Below are 13,746 nucleotides of genomic sequence, written 5' to 3'. Positions count from 1 at the left end.
AAGTCTAATCCCCCCCCCTCTACTACCCCCACGCTTACTTCCCCCGTCTATGGTTTTTTCCTCTTTTATTTTCTTTTTCTTATTTCGTTTTACCCGTTGTCTTTCGCTTACCTCGTCCAAACCTTCTCCTTGGTACGTCGTCTCATAACAGTCGTGCGCTCTGAATTCTAAAGAAGACGACTTTTCTTTCTCTTTTTCTTTATCTTTCTCACTTTCACATACACACACACACGCGCGCATATATATGTATGTGTATATACTCTCTTTTCTCCTTGACGTACCATTACGCGTGCACGTGATTTCTTTTTCGAACTATTCTCCATCCCACTTCATCTCCTTTCCCTCTTTCTCACTCACTCACTCACTCACTAACTTCCTATTTTTGTTTTGTTACGTTTCTCTATGTCTTTAGGGTAGAATCCACTTGAAAATTCTCCTAGGTCTTTCATCTTTTCGGACAAACGATCGTTTCTCCCTTCTTGATGTTTCTATCTGACCCTTTACTTATCTCTCACATTACCGTAACATCTTCAGTGTGTTTCTGTGATACAAATATACAGAGGGTGGAAATCGTTCCTATGACTGAACGGGGAATGATTCTATGTTTAAAAAAAAAAAAGAAAAGAAAACAGAGAAAAGAAAGAGAGAGAGAGAATAAAATAAGACACCAATTTGATCTAACATTTGTTTTCGTGTTATCAGAAACATCGGTTTCAAACAATCGGAACAAACAATGGAGTTTGTTGTTGAAACGATTGGTTGGTTTCTTTTCGTCTATCGGATTTTCCGAAAAAGTACCTGTCGATATTTGTATATTTCGTAATTGTTTCTTTTAAAATCGATTACAAATTTTCGAATAATCATACACAGTGGTTATATGCATTAAATTGTTTGGAAAATTTTGAAAAAATCAATAATCGCGGTTTAATTATTTTTAACAATGAAATAATAATATTATTTATAAAAGAGAAAAGAGAAAAGGAAAGAAATAGGGATTAAAATATCTCGTAAGTAAGGCAAGATACAGTGAATGGAAAGTTTCGGTTATGTTTATAGATGAAACACCCGAAATCATTTGAATTGCAACGTTCCTTCATTTAATCCAGCAACAGCAGTAACAGTAGAAGAGCGGTAGCAGTAACAGTAATAACAGTAGGAGTAGTTTGCAAACCGCAAAATCCATTTCTTCGATATCGTAGAGACCGGTGTGGTGTCTTATAACAGACGGCTTGGGCTTATTACGGGTAACGTAATTCAAAGTTACGGGATCCTTTTATTTTAGTATGGATCGATCGACGAAAAGAACCGAAGAAAATATTAAAATCGTGAGAAATAGAAAAAGAAATGGAAGATGGGGTGCGATGGAAAAAGGGATGGGATGGGAGTGGTGGGGAGGGGAGGGGAGGGGGATAGATAGCGAGAAAGAAAGAAAGAGAGAGAGAGAGAGAGAGAAAGCTTTGAGAAACACGGAAGGCAGCAGACTTCTAAGTTGTTCGAGTTCCTCTCTTCGAGACGGAATTTAAGCATCCGCATAATGTTCCCGAGCAAAAAGGAGAGAAGAGGATAGCAGAGAGGAAGGGAGAGTATAACAGGGCCGTAACGCGACAGCTTCGTCGTGGGTGTCGTTAAGGGGAGAGAAGACATCACCGGCAACCCTGACAAAGGCGAGTACGTGAAGCTGGACGAAAAAAAAGAAGAAGAAGAAGGAAAGAAAGAACGAAGAAAGAAAGAAAGAAAGAAAGCAAGAAATAAAGATAGAGAGAGAAAGAGAGATTTACATTTTTCCACGGAAACAGGTTTTGCGATAAAAGGATTTGGAAGAGAAAATTTAGCTCCGCAGCTATGCCGAGGCTAGGTATTTTGATTTAGTAGTCGTTTGAGAGTTGGCAAGCTCTTTGGAGTGTCGCCAACATTTTTATGTTATTCCCTTCTCTTCTCTCTTCTACTTTTCCTACACTTTAACCCTCTCTCTCTCTCTCTCTCTCTCTCTCTCATTCGCTCACTCCGTCTCCCCATCTTTCTTCCTATTTCTTTTTTCTTTTTCTCTCTTATTTCTACCTAGAGGGTTGGCAAAATGAACATCCGATCGACGTGTTCATCGACACACTCCTAAAAACATACCAATAACTGTCTTCCGTGTAGTAAAAAAAACACTCTAACCCCGCCCCCCTCCAGCTCCAACCCATCCCCACTCCTTCTTTGTTGTTCTTTGTCTGTTTTGAAGGGAAAATTCGAGTGGAAGCAATCGTTTCGATAGTCGATGTACGGCCAACCACATCTCCGTCTACTCTCGTCTGCTGACAACTTTTTCTTCTCTCTCTCTCTCTCTCTCTCGCTCTTTGCGTGTCCGTCTATATTTTAGGATGAGCGAGAGAGATGGAAATCGACGTATCGAGAAGGACACAGCCCGCATTTGTGACATTTTCGATCTCTCACAAGCGCGCAACGAAAGGGTCGACTTTCCCGGTGCACGCGGTCCGCCGACCTTTGACAGGAGATGCAATTAATCTGTTTACTGGCTCGGACACGAAGCGAACGTGTCGCAGGCGCGGCTTTGGAACCAACCCAAATCAAGGATAATTGCTAATGAGCGAGCGAATAACGTGCTGTGAACTGTAAATACGATGCGTGTTATCTGCGAACGTCGGCTTTCAATCGAACCCCTCCCACCCCTACCTACCTACGGTTACATCTACAAGATGAACAAAATTAAATAAAAATACGAAAAAGTAGAAAGAAGGGGGAAAAACAAACGAACAAAAAATTAAAAAGAGATAGACCAAAAAATCGGGAACAAACAAATTCGGATGGGTGTAGGGTGAATGCGGTGTAGATGGGGAGAGGGGGAGGATTCAATTATCGAAGAATTTGACGAGAGAATTATCATCGATCGATTTCCCACTTACTGTAACCCTCTCAAAGTTTTTCTTTTTTTTTTTTTTTTTTTTCTTAAGAAAAATAAACCATTAGTAACGTTCTCGATTCACTCGGTTTCCTTTTTCTTTTTTTTTTTTTTTTTTTCCCCTCAAAGAAACAGATTTCGGTAAGTGCAACCATGGAAACTTTCAACGTATCCATCCTCGAAAAGTATCTTTCAAATAGAACTCATATCAAACTTTCTTCTATCACTTTCTTTCTCTCTCTCTCTCTCTTTCTATTTCTATAATTGAGGTTTGTAGAAAACGATTGTTGACTCTGACCGATTTTTTTGTTGAATCCAACTTTCAATCCTTTAAGACATTTGTCGATAAGTTTTCAAGATAAATCATCAAACTAATTCCCCTTTTTATATTTTCATTGTTAGATAAAAAAAAAACAAATGGAGGAGAACGAAAAGTAAAACACCTTTCAATAAATAGAAAAAATTTGACGATTGTTCTTCTCTCCGTCGACGGTCCTGCGACTCGGAAAAAAAATTAGTTCCCGTCAGATGATTAAAGTGAAGCAACCGATGGTTACACAACAGTTTGTACACACATTGATGACTCTTTTGAAAAAGTGGGTTAGGCGTGTGAGAATATTTCGTAGAAAAAAAGAAAAAACAATGAAAAAACCCATAAAAAGGGAGAGTAATAAAGACACGTTATTGTTCTCTTTGTCTTTTGCTATCCAACAAGTTAAATCTTTCCCCTCTATCTATCTTTTTCCAACTTGAATGTTTGAGTAGAAAGCAAAGGAGGAAGTTGAGAAACGCGGGTAGAAGGAATCGGACGAAATAACTGTTTTCAGTGGGTTCTCCTCTACGTGACGAAACGAGATCAACGACCCTGTTCGGGGGTTAGGTAGAAGGGAAAAGGGTTCGCGTTCTGAAGAGGCAGCACTGGCTTAATGAAAATACGAGAAGGGAGGGAGAGAGATAGAAGGGTTAGTTTGGTCTTGCTGCTCGGGGTGACAAAACGAATCCGTCCGTCGGTTTTGCAGCGTGCACGAGAAGGAGGAATAGGAAGAGGAAGAGAAGAAGAAGAAGGAGTCCTGGAAGGAGGAGGATGAAGAGTAGAAGGGGAAGAGTAACGTTGGTAGTGGTCGAGACGGTGGTGCTCCCTGCTAAGGGGAAAGGGGATGAGAGGGGTGAAGGGGAAGTAAAGGATGGGTTTACGTTTGCGGCGAGCTCAAAGCGTTCAGGGACACACGAGGTGCGTTTCAGGCTTTCTGGGAGGAACCAGAATGTGCGGGAGAAAGGGGCGGCTAGGGGCAGGGGGAGGGGGTGGGTGGGTAGAGGGATAGTAGAAACAAGGACGCATGCGCATCGCTGGATAGGCGTCGGCCAGGGGTTCGAAGGGATCGAGCTGACAGTGCCTAGCCGTCCGTCTTTGCAAACGCAACCACGATATTTCCTCCCTTTCAGAACAACTCTACGAAGATTCATCATCGTTCGTGCTATTTTTATTTATATTTTTGTCTTCATGGAAAAAGATCAGAGGTTATATATCGATTCCTAGGTTGTTTGAAATTTGGAAACATCCAATCCTGGTATTTTCATGTAGCTTAGGATTTTTTGTTGTTTTTTTAATACGAAACTATCGAACGGTAGTTGATAGAGAATAATCTTTTTATTTTATTTTATTGTTTTTTTTTATTATAAAACATAAAGACATTATTTATTTGTTTGCAGATAACAGATTGTTGTTTCGTAAAGTTCAATTGTAGCATAGAAAGATAGTTTCTGAAAAGAAAAAAAAAAAGATATTTAAAACAATAAAACTCAGGTATACTAGATATACCTATTTGTTTTTAAAAACGACAAATAGAACCGATTTAAATTTTAATTAACAGTATTTCTTTTCTTTTATATATATATATATCAATGAAATAGAACACAATGTGTGCGTAGATAAAAAGGGAAAAAAAACCATTCTCCTAATCATCGTTCTGTTCTAAACAAAAGGACGTTTACTTTCTCTACTACTCTAAGCTTAACTTCGATCAGCCAGGAAGCACTCCATAAATTAAAGCCTGGGATTCCTTTGAGTCAATCAACGTCTTTGGAACTCGTCCAAGCGTGTTTTCTCATTGTTCGAAGAAGTAGCGATCTCATAGATCGCGAAAGCGTTGTTTACGAAAGTCCTATTCTCGCTCTAGAAACCTCAAGTATTTCAAGAAGATTAAAGAGAAGACGTTTGTTAAATACTCATTTAACCTTAGTCGATGAGAGTTTTAAATCAAACAAAGAACTTTCATTCATTTTTATTCCGTTTCATCCACTTAATCCACTAACAGGTTAGATTTTGCATCAACGATCATGATTGCAATATTTTTTCGACAAATTTTATAACAAACGTGCATAAGTGTACAGATACGTGTGAAAGAGAAAGACAGGAGGGCTGGCTGTCGGGAGGGAAAAAAAGGAGGGGGGGTGTTTTAAGAGAGAAGGGGTAAAGGCCGCAACGTCGGCTTTAATCGGGAGACGAATGAGGCTCTTATCGGTGCAAACAATCCACGAGGAGTATTTATTGCGCCAGCTAATACCGGTTTATTGGGATGTAAAATGAGGCGAGTTCGTGCTGACACGCTCGTTTCCCTCGCTCACGAGTTTTCGTCGCCCCGCCTAAACACACAATGAAGAAGAAGAGAGAACGATATAAAGAAAACGAGAAAGAGAAAGAGCCACTTTAACTCGTTCAACGTGCATTCATTCAAGTGCAGTAGCAAAAGATCATCTAAACGAAAAAAAAAAAAATAAGTAAAAACAAGAGTAGATTTAATTAAAAAAAAAAAAGGGGAAAAAAAGAAGAAAAAAGAAAAAAGAAAAACTAATTTGAAATTTTCCATTACCTAGAACGAATTTTTCACGTATAATAGATTTTACGCAAGTGATGTTTCCAACGCATAGTAATAATGGTAAAATTGTTGGGGGCTAAGCAAAAAATATATCTTACAGTTATAATGTTAAAACAATATTATAAAGCATGAAGGGAAAATGTGTTGAATTCATTCTCGAAGTGTTGAGATAATACACGCGACAAGAGGTCTCGGTAATTGTACCCTTTGAACAGGAAGGATAAACGATTAGTAAGTAGTTAGAGGACAAGGATGAGGATGAGAGAAAGATGACGCGCCGTTTGTTCTAACTTGAGAGATTGTAAGAGAGAGAGAGAGAGAGTAATGTAGAAACAGGTCGAGCAGGTTGACGAAAACACGAAGACGAGCTTGACACCGAAGCTTACAAGCGGTCCGACACAAATGGCTTGGCTGCCTGCTTGCCTTCTCGTTCCTGGATCCCTCAGATCATGTTTCGCGTGGTCCAAGTACTACCAACGCAACCAACTACCAAGCACACCACGCTAACTCCTCTTGCCCCTTCTCCCCCTCTTCTTCCTCCTCTTCCTCTTCCTCTTCCTCTTCCTCCAACGACATCCAGTCTATCTATTTAGTGGGCTAGCGATGCGACCCGAGTAGCATATGTATGTATATGAGTCAATTAGCATACAAAACAGTCGCATTTGCGTTGATATTAGACCACAGCCAGGCAGCCAGGCAAGCAGGCAGCACCCTCCGAGCCGAGCCACTAAGGGCTCTCCCTTTATTAACCGTATCTTTCAACTCCCTACCATCTAACTTTAACCTTTCTCTTTCCTTTATCTATATTCCCCGTCTGTCTCTCTGTCTGTCTTTTTTTTCTCTTTTTATTTTATTTCTTTTCTTTTCTTTTTCTTCTTTTTGTTATTTTTAGAATTGTCACCCTATTATTTTTCTTTTTTCCATACGCTCGGTTCGAGTTTTAATGACATCATTGAAAATTTGATTTGACAGTAAGATCATTTTTTTAACCTCCGTTTTTATTTATTTTATAGGTTCATTATGTTGTGTTTTTTTTTCTACGTTAATAATATCAATGATAATTGGTTGTAAGGAAGTTACTGTTTTTCAACTCTATGTTATATTATCTCGCTATTTTTATTTTTGTTGTTATTATAAATGATATATATGAAAATTGGATTTAGAAGTAATGTATTTTTCAACCCTTCACCATATAATTTTACCATTATTCCTATCCTTCTCTCTGGGTTGTCACACTTTATGTTTTCTATGTTGATATTAATAATATCAGTGCAAACTGGTTGTAAAACTAATGTATTTTTCAACCCTCCATTATCTTATTTTATCATTTATATCCCATCAAGAATTGTCACATCCCATGTTTTCTATGTTGCTAATAATTAAATTTAGACAAAAAATTCTCGAAAAAGAAGCTAATACACTTTTCAACTTTCCCCGTCATCGGAATTGCTAATAAATTTATTTTCACTCGCACACAACTCCTCGCATTCGTTAGAAAATTACTTTCACAAAATATAATAATAAATTTTGAAATTTTATAAAAAAAAAGAAAAATAAAAAGAAATGAATTTTCTCACGAACAAAAGAAACCGACGAAACTTATTCAAAGGAACGAATCAAATCAAAGATGAAGGATACGGACCACCGTGCAGGGGAGGAATCGTAATAGAAGTTACAGAAAAGTATCGATTTTTTCCTTTTTCGTTTTTTTTATTTTTCTTTTTTTATTTTCTATATCGATGACCTTTTAAATGGCCAGTCACGATTTGAATGGCACTTAAAAAGTCGAGTTCTACGCGTTCTCATCTCCCTCTTTCCTTCTCTTTTTCTCTTTCACACAGACACACACACACACACACACCACACGCACTAAATCATACACATGCTTGCTTGCTTGCTCACTCTCTCTCTCTCTATCCTTCCCTTGGTTGGCGTGATCCAATTCCATGACGGGTGACAAGGGGCAAGTTTATTCGCAACATTATCGGCCAACGGAAAAGTGCCGGACGACGTTGCACCGGGGGGTGACTATTGAGTTCCGCGCCGACTCAACGCGGTAACGGGGCGGGAGGGGTGGGGGTGGTAAGGGCTAAGGGGGAGGGGGCTCGTAACGTGATACTCTAAAGGGGATGTACCTGTGTACAACACGACGATGAATGGACAGATCGAAGGACGACGACGACCTCGTAATAACGGAGGATTATTCTTCTTCGATAAACGATAATTGGATTCCTAAAGGTTCGTTCTGTCGCTGCAATAGTAATCGTCGCGTTTGTTACCTACCCCCTTTTTTATTCGTATGTTTTTTTTTTTCTCTTCTTCTGTTCTTTTTCTTTTTCGACATTAAACGAATTTACGTCGACTGAAAATAACGCGCTAACTTATCCTCTCCTCCCCCCTCCCTCCCCCATTACTTCTCTCCACGCATACTCTAAAAATAGAGACAAGTATTCTCATTTTTATTCGAAGTCTTTTTTTTTTTTTTTAGAAGAAGAAATTCACGTTAGTAAATAAATATGAATTTTCTTCTTCTAAAAATAGACGAAAGAGTAACTCGTAGTTTTTTGTTTCATTTATTTTTGATTTAAAAGTTCACTTCGATTAAAAATAGCGTACCACTCTTTTGAAACATCGGAAAGTAATTCTTATTTTACGATTGTTGAAATGAATTCTTTTAAAAAATAAAGAAAAAAAAAAAACAATGTTTCCTATTCTAGTTTTTATTTCTTTTAGTACAAATCCACGTTAATTAAAAAAAAAGAAAAAAGAAAAACGATTTCAACCCATTAAGAGTTAATTAAATATATCGATTATTAATTTGCAGATTAAAAATAAAAGGGATAAAAATAATAATTTCATTGTATAATTAAATAATCCAACAAAATTATTTAATAATTTATATCGAATTAAAGTTCGCGATGCATACACGCATATACAGAGTGTTTATTTTTGAAAGAGTAGTAAAATGATTTTTACTTGGATTGATGTTTTACTTTTTATCTAAAGAAAATAAAAGTATCTTTTTATTAATCAGATTGGAAAACAACAATGATTAATTATCGAGAGTGAAATATTTCCAGCATTTTGCTAACCGTTCGTCACCGATAGATATAGTATAGTATAGTATTATAGTACGTTCGATGGGCACCTTATCCCGTCGATGCAATCTAATAACGTTTAAAGCTCTCGATTATATCGGATTATCTTCTAACGATAAATCCACATACGGTAAAAATATATTTCAACGTGCCGAAGAGATCTAATTAATTATTCAAGGACACGGACAAATTTCGACGTTTCATTACAAGTATAAATTGTGATCAAATGTCTATAAGACGACGATGTTATCTACGAACAAAATGTATTTTTAGATTAAAATCGATCGAAATGAATTTTTGGTCTCGTTAGTTCAAATAAATGTTTTCTGTAATGGTAGACTGCACTATCTTGGGAAACAAATAAAACAAATAAACGGTAACGTTTAGAAAGTAGAAATAAATCACAAAAATAATAATATAATACAACAAGAAAAATATTAATAAATCCCCTGAAAAAAAATATTTAATTCCATTATATTTATTCAATTAATTTGTCATTATAAAAATAAAATCGTTCGAATATTTCATTTCATTTAACCGTTCCATCATCTAACTATCATATTTTCAATTAGTGTACTAATTTTCCAAATCTTTTCATCTCGTCATTTCAAAACCCAATGAAAAATAATTTGATTATATTATAATAATCAAAATTTCATTGGAAAACATACATTATCATCGATCTTAATTCCATGTTAATAATATCACAGAGAGAGAGAGAGAGACATATACACGTAAGTATGTGTACGAACGTATGTGTTTATATCTTTTCAAAGATATTTGGATATATTTGTAAGAACATAGAATAATATGTCTTAGGAAAAGGTTAAAGGTTGTGGCCGTAACCAGTAAGGTGGGGTTCCAATCACTTAGCTAATCACGCTAGTCAGCGAAGCACTCATCCAGTGAACCTATGAAGCTGCTCCTTCGTTTATCGGACCGCCCGGAACACGTCCCCACCTGATTTCTAAGGGCGTGTACTGACTTTGCTAACCCGACTAAATGCCCCAAGACCACATACCTACTACGAATGCGATCACGATCTCGTTTCCGAACCTCCAAAGACCTTTTCACTCATTCCTCATTCCATCTATCTATTTCCATCTCTTTCTTTTTTACGATAAGAGACCCAAAGGAGGATCCAGCCAGCCAGCCAGCCAGTCAGTCAGTCAGTCAGCCCTTATAGGGTCGATAGCTATCTCCATTCGAAATCGTTAATCTCTCGTTTTCCACGTTCTTTTTTATTTCGATCGATACTTTCAAAAGAAATAAAAAAGAACAAGAAAAAGAAAATACCAGATTGGAAGGTTCGAAGGTTTTTTCCTTTTTTTCTTCTTCTTTTATTTACGCGTCGTCGTCGTCGTCGTCGTCGAGATCGAATAAAAAGATCATCGATAAAGATAGACGTAACTACGACGAGGAGAGAGAGAGAGAGAGATATATATCTCGTTTGAGAATGAAACCAAGTACGAAAGAAGGTTACTGTTATTCGAGAAAATGCTATTCGAGTAATGTCTTTTCCTATCCAAGACAACGAACACGATGTACGGGTGTTAAATTTAAAACGAGTGAGAGTATGCTTTTTAGTAGCGTGAAAAAGAAGGACGAAGGGAATGTTGAAAGTAGAAAGAAGAAAAAGAAAGTTAAGAAGAAGGATGATAAGATAAGGAAAGAGATACATAGTTGAAAGGAATACAGGTTCTATCAAACTATCTATTATTCGATAACGCGACACCAACGAGGCGTGTTCTATTTGATCGAAATAGACACAAAGGATAGTTATCTCATCGTCAACTTGAAAGTGATTCCTACGAATAAATAGAAATATACAGAACACAGAGAAAGGGGTTGGTGAGGAGGGGGTGGGAGTGGGAGTGGGGGGAGGCAAATAGAGGAAGAAGGAGAACGAGGATGGAGGATGAGTGCAAACAAGATTATTTTGTTTGACCTCGATACATCAATTAAAATGTAACGAGAATTTAGAAGAAACACAAAGAGTGAGAGAGAGAGAGAAATAAAAAAAAATAAAGGGGATAAAAGGCGAGAATAATATCGATTACATATTTCACGCGATTTTTTAAAAAGTCCGTAATTGGAGTAGGAAGGAAACGGGTCAGCAGCGTGGATGAAAGCTCCTCTCTCTTTACCATAAACTGGAAAGGGATGAGCTTTGGAAAGAGGGGGAGGAAGTAAAACTGAAAATAAAAAGAAGAAGAAGAAGAAGAAGAAGATGGATAATAGTGGGGAAATAAATAAACCGAGGAAGGGCTGGGAAAAAAAAGGGAAGGAGGTGGAAGGAGAGAGGAGGGTTAAAATCTGTGTGTAAGTTTTCCTTTATTCTTTTTTTTTTATTTTTAATAAAAGGAGGAAAAGTATAATACGAAAAAAAAAGAAGAAAAAAAAACATGATAAAAGGGAAAAAGAAATGATAAAAGGAGGAACCGCCTTATCGGAGAGAGAGAGAGAGAGAGAGAGAGAGCATAATTATCAATACGACCGATGTATATTTCATGGATGCATTAAAAAAAAAAAGGGAAAAAGGAAAAAGGAAAAAGAAACAGAGAAGCAAGAAAAAAAGAAAGCAAGAAAGAAAGAAAGAAAGGCAGAGAATAAGAGGAGGATGAGAAAGACGAAGAGAAAAGCTTTTACATTCCGGTAGTGCAGACCGAAATGAATGGGACGGGCTGCGAACGGTGATAGGAGGATTCGTAATTACTCTCGGCAAGACTCGTTGTTGCAGAGATACGCTGGCTCTCGATTCGCGTAATAAATGTACACCAGAGTGTGCAATAAATGTCCTACGTTCGATGACAAATCGTTAAGGTATCATCCTGTCCTACGTAAGTAAGTATTTATATCGATTACGTGTCACGCGATTATTATTTTCTTCCCTTTTCTTCGTAAAACATACATATCTTTTGATAATAGATTTATAATTAAAATGAAAAGAGGGGAGAACGAGAATTTACATTTAATGGAATGAGAGAAGGAAAGAGAGAGAGAGAGAGAGAGAGAGAGATGGGTAAGTTATTTTGTGTTATTTACGATGTACTTTCTTAGATATTAACGTACATCTTTTATACTGAATTTCTTTACATAACTTTAATATGTGTGCTGCAGTTGATTCAATGGAAACAAAAAAAGAGATAGAAATGAAAAATATCGTGCAACACGTTCGTGAATCGTAGTATAATAATAATTATAATTATAATTATATATAATATATAAAATATATTTAAATATATATAAAATATTATATAATATATAATTATAATTATAATAAAATATAATTCAATGCAATGTACTAATCTTTTGTTTAATATAATTTCAAAATGTTTCAACGTATCGCGAAATATTATATTTTTGTTTGAATTCATATTCAAAATTGAATCCAGTAATCAATTATAAATTTGAATGCGAAGAAATCAAAAATTGTTTATAGCAGCATTTCAATACGCGCGTAACAGGTAACATAATCTTATATGATTTTCAAATTTTTCTTGAAGTAATATGAAAAATATTTTCAAGCGCATTACGAAGCAATAGTTTTCGTTTAATTCGCAAGCAAATAAAATGCGATAATCGGGTATAAAAGTTTGACCAAAATTTGAATGCATCATCGTTCATCAAATAATCTATCCTTAGTTAATAAAGAAAAATAAGAAATAAATATATTTATTGGATCATTTTTTTTATTTGATAAACAATTCGCATGGAGAAGTTAAAACCGTATCAAATACAAATATTAAGTTTGAGAAAAAGCGATGAATATTTTAACAAGATTCTTATCGTCTTACATACATAAGCTTTGTTTCTCGTACGTGCCGTATGTTTATTTGTTGTTCCCCGTAAGGTATGTTGACAGATTCGTATCTATTACGTTGGCAGCAACAAGATGGTTGATAAAGTTTAAGCTCGAGCTTGTTTCACGTGTACCTCTTTGACTCCCTTAATCGATATGATCCGTTTCCTCGTAACACAGTTTCTATTTTCTAACGATAAAACGTTTTCGAGTCAACGATACGTTTGTTCAAAAGTAGACAACGGAAAAAGAAAAGAAGAAAAAAAAACCAATTGGGAGTATCGAATTATCGCGATAGTCACTTTATACTTTTGCCGAGAGTTTTCGTTCAACGGTTTGTGATCGATCGATTCCCTTCAAAATACACAGCTAGATTTTCAAGTTCAACGGACTCGAAGAATGTTTCGTTACCTCTTTTGACTCGCGAGAAAATAAACAAAAAATAGAAAGAGAGAGAGAGAGAAAGAAACAAAACAAAACAAAACAAAGCAATTCTTGTCGATCAGAAAATGTAAAAAAAAGTTTTAATCGTTTATCGATTAACATAGATCGTTTATCATCTATCCATCTATGTGTTCGTTGTTAAAGAATAGAAATTAGTGAGAATGGAATAAATTATAATCCGTCAAGGCGGTATTTTCTTTTTGATGGTGCTTTCGATTCGATGACAAGGCCATTAACGGAGCCGGAGCCTCAGCCGGAGCCGGAGCCGGAGCCGGAGCCGGAACGTCGAACGGAGCAATTTCACGCGAAGAAACCAAAACGAAAAGAGAAGTTTAATATTTATCGCGAAGATAATGGATATTATAACCCGCTTTGAAAAGAGAGGAACGTGTCTGCGGAGACGTAAAGTGTAAAAGAAAGAAAAAAGGGAAGGGAAGGGAAGGGAAGGGAAAAGATAGTGGTGGGAAGGATGGACGACCGGATAGATGGATAAAGGGGTGGAAGAAAGATGAAAGATGGATAGCTAGATAGATAGATAGAAAGTAAGAGAGAGATAGAACATTGGAAGCCGCATTAACCGAGAAAGAAACACAGAGAGAGAGAGAGAGATAGATAGATAGGGGG

At 36.6% G+C, this 13,746-nt stretch overlaps 1 protein-coding gene and 1 long non-coding RNA gene across 3 annotated transcripts in view; both read right to left on the bottom strand.

Moving 5' to 3' along the window:
- LOC122516240 overlaps nt 1–13,078 on the bottom strand; it is a 42,493-nt gene extending 29,415 nt beyond the window's left edge. The window contains exon 1 of the long non-coding RNA XR_006303519.1: nt 12,678–13,078. This is a non-coding gene — a long non-coding RNA (uncharacterized LOC122516240). The remainder of the gene's footprint in view (nt 1–12,677) is intronic.
- The window catches only part of LOC122516238 (E3 ubiquitin-protein ligase MIB1), a 493,031-nt gene that overhangs the window by 196,207 nt on the left and 283,078 nt on the right, over nt 1–13,746 (bottom strand). The window lies entirely within an intron of this gene.

Source organism: Polistes fuscatus, unplaced genomic scaffold (assembly GCF_010416935.1).
Source record: "Polistes fuscatus isolate 324 unplaced genomic scaffold, CU_Pfus_HIC Scaffold2, whole genome shotgun sequence".
Taxonomy (NCBI): Eukaryota; Metazoa; Arthropoda; class Insecta; order Hymenoptera; family Vespidae; genus Polistes; species Polistes fuscatus.
This window is presented reverse-complemented; position numbering and strand designations above follow the sequence as displayed.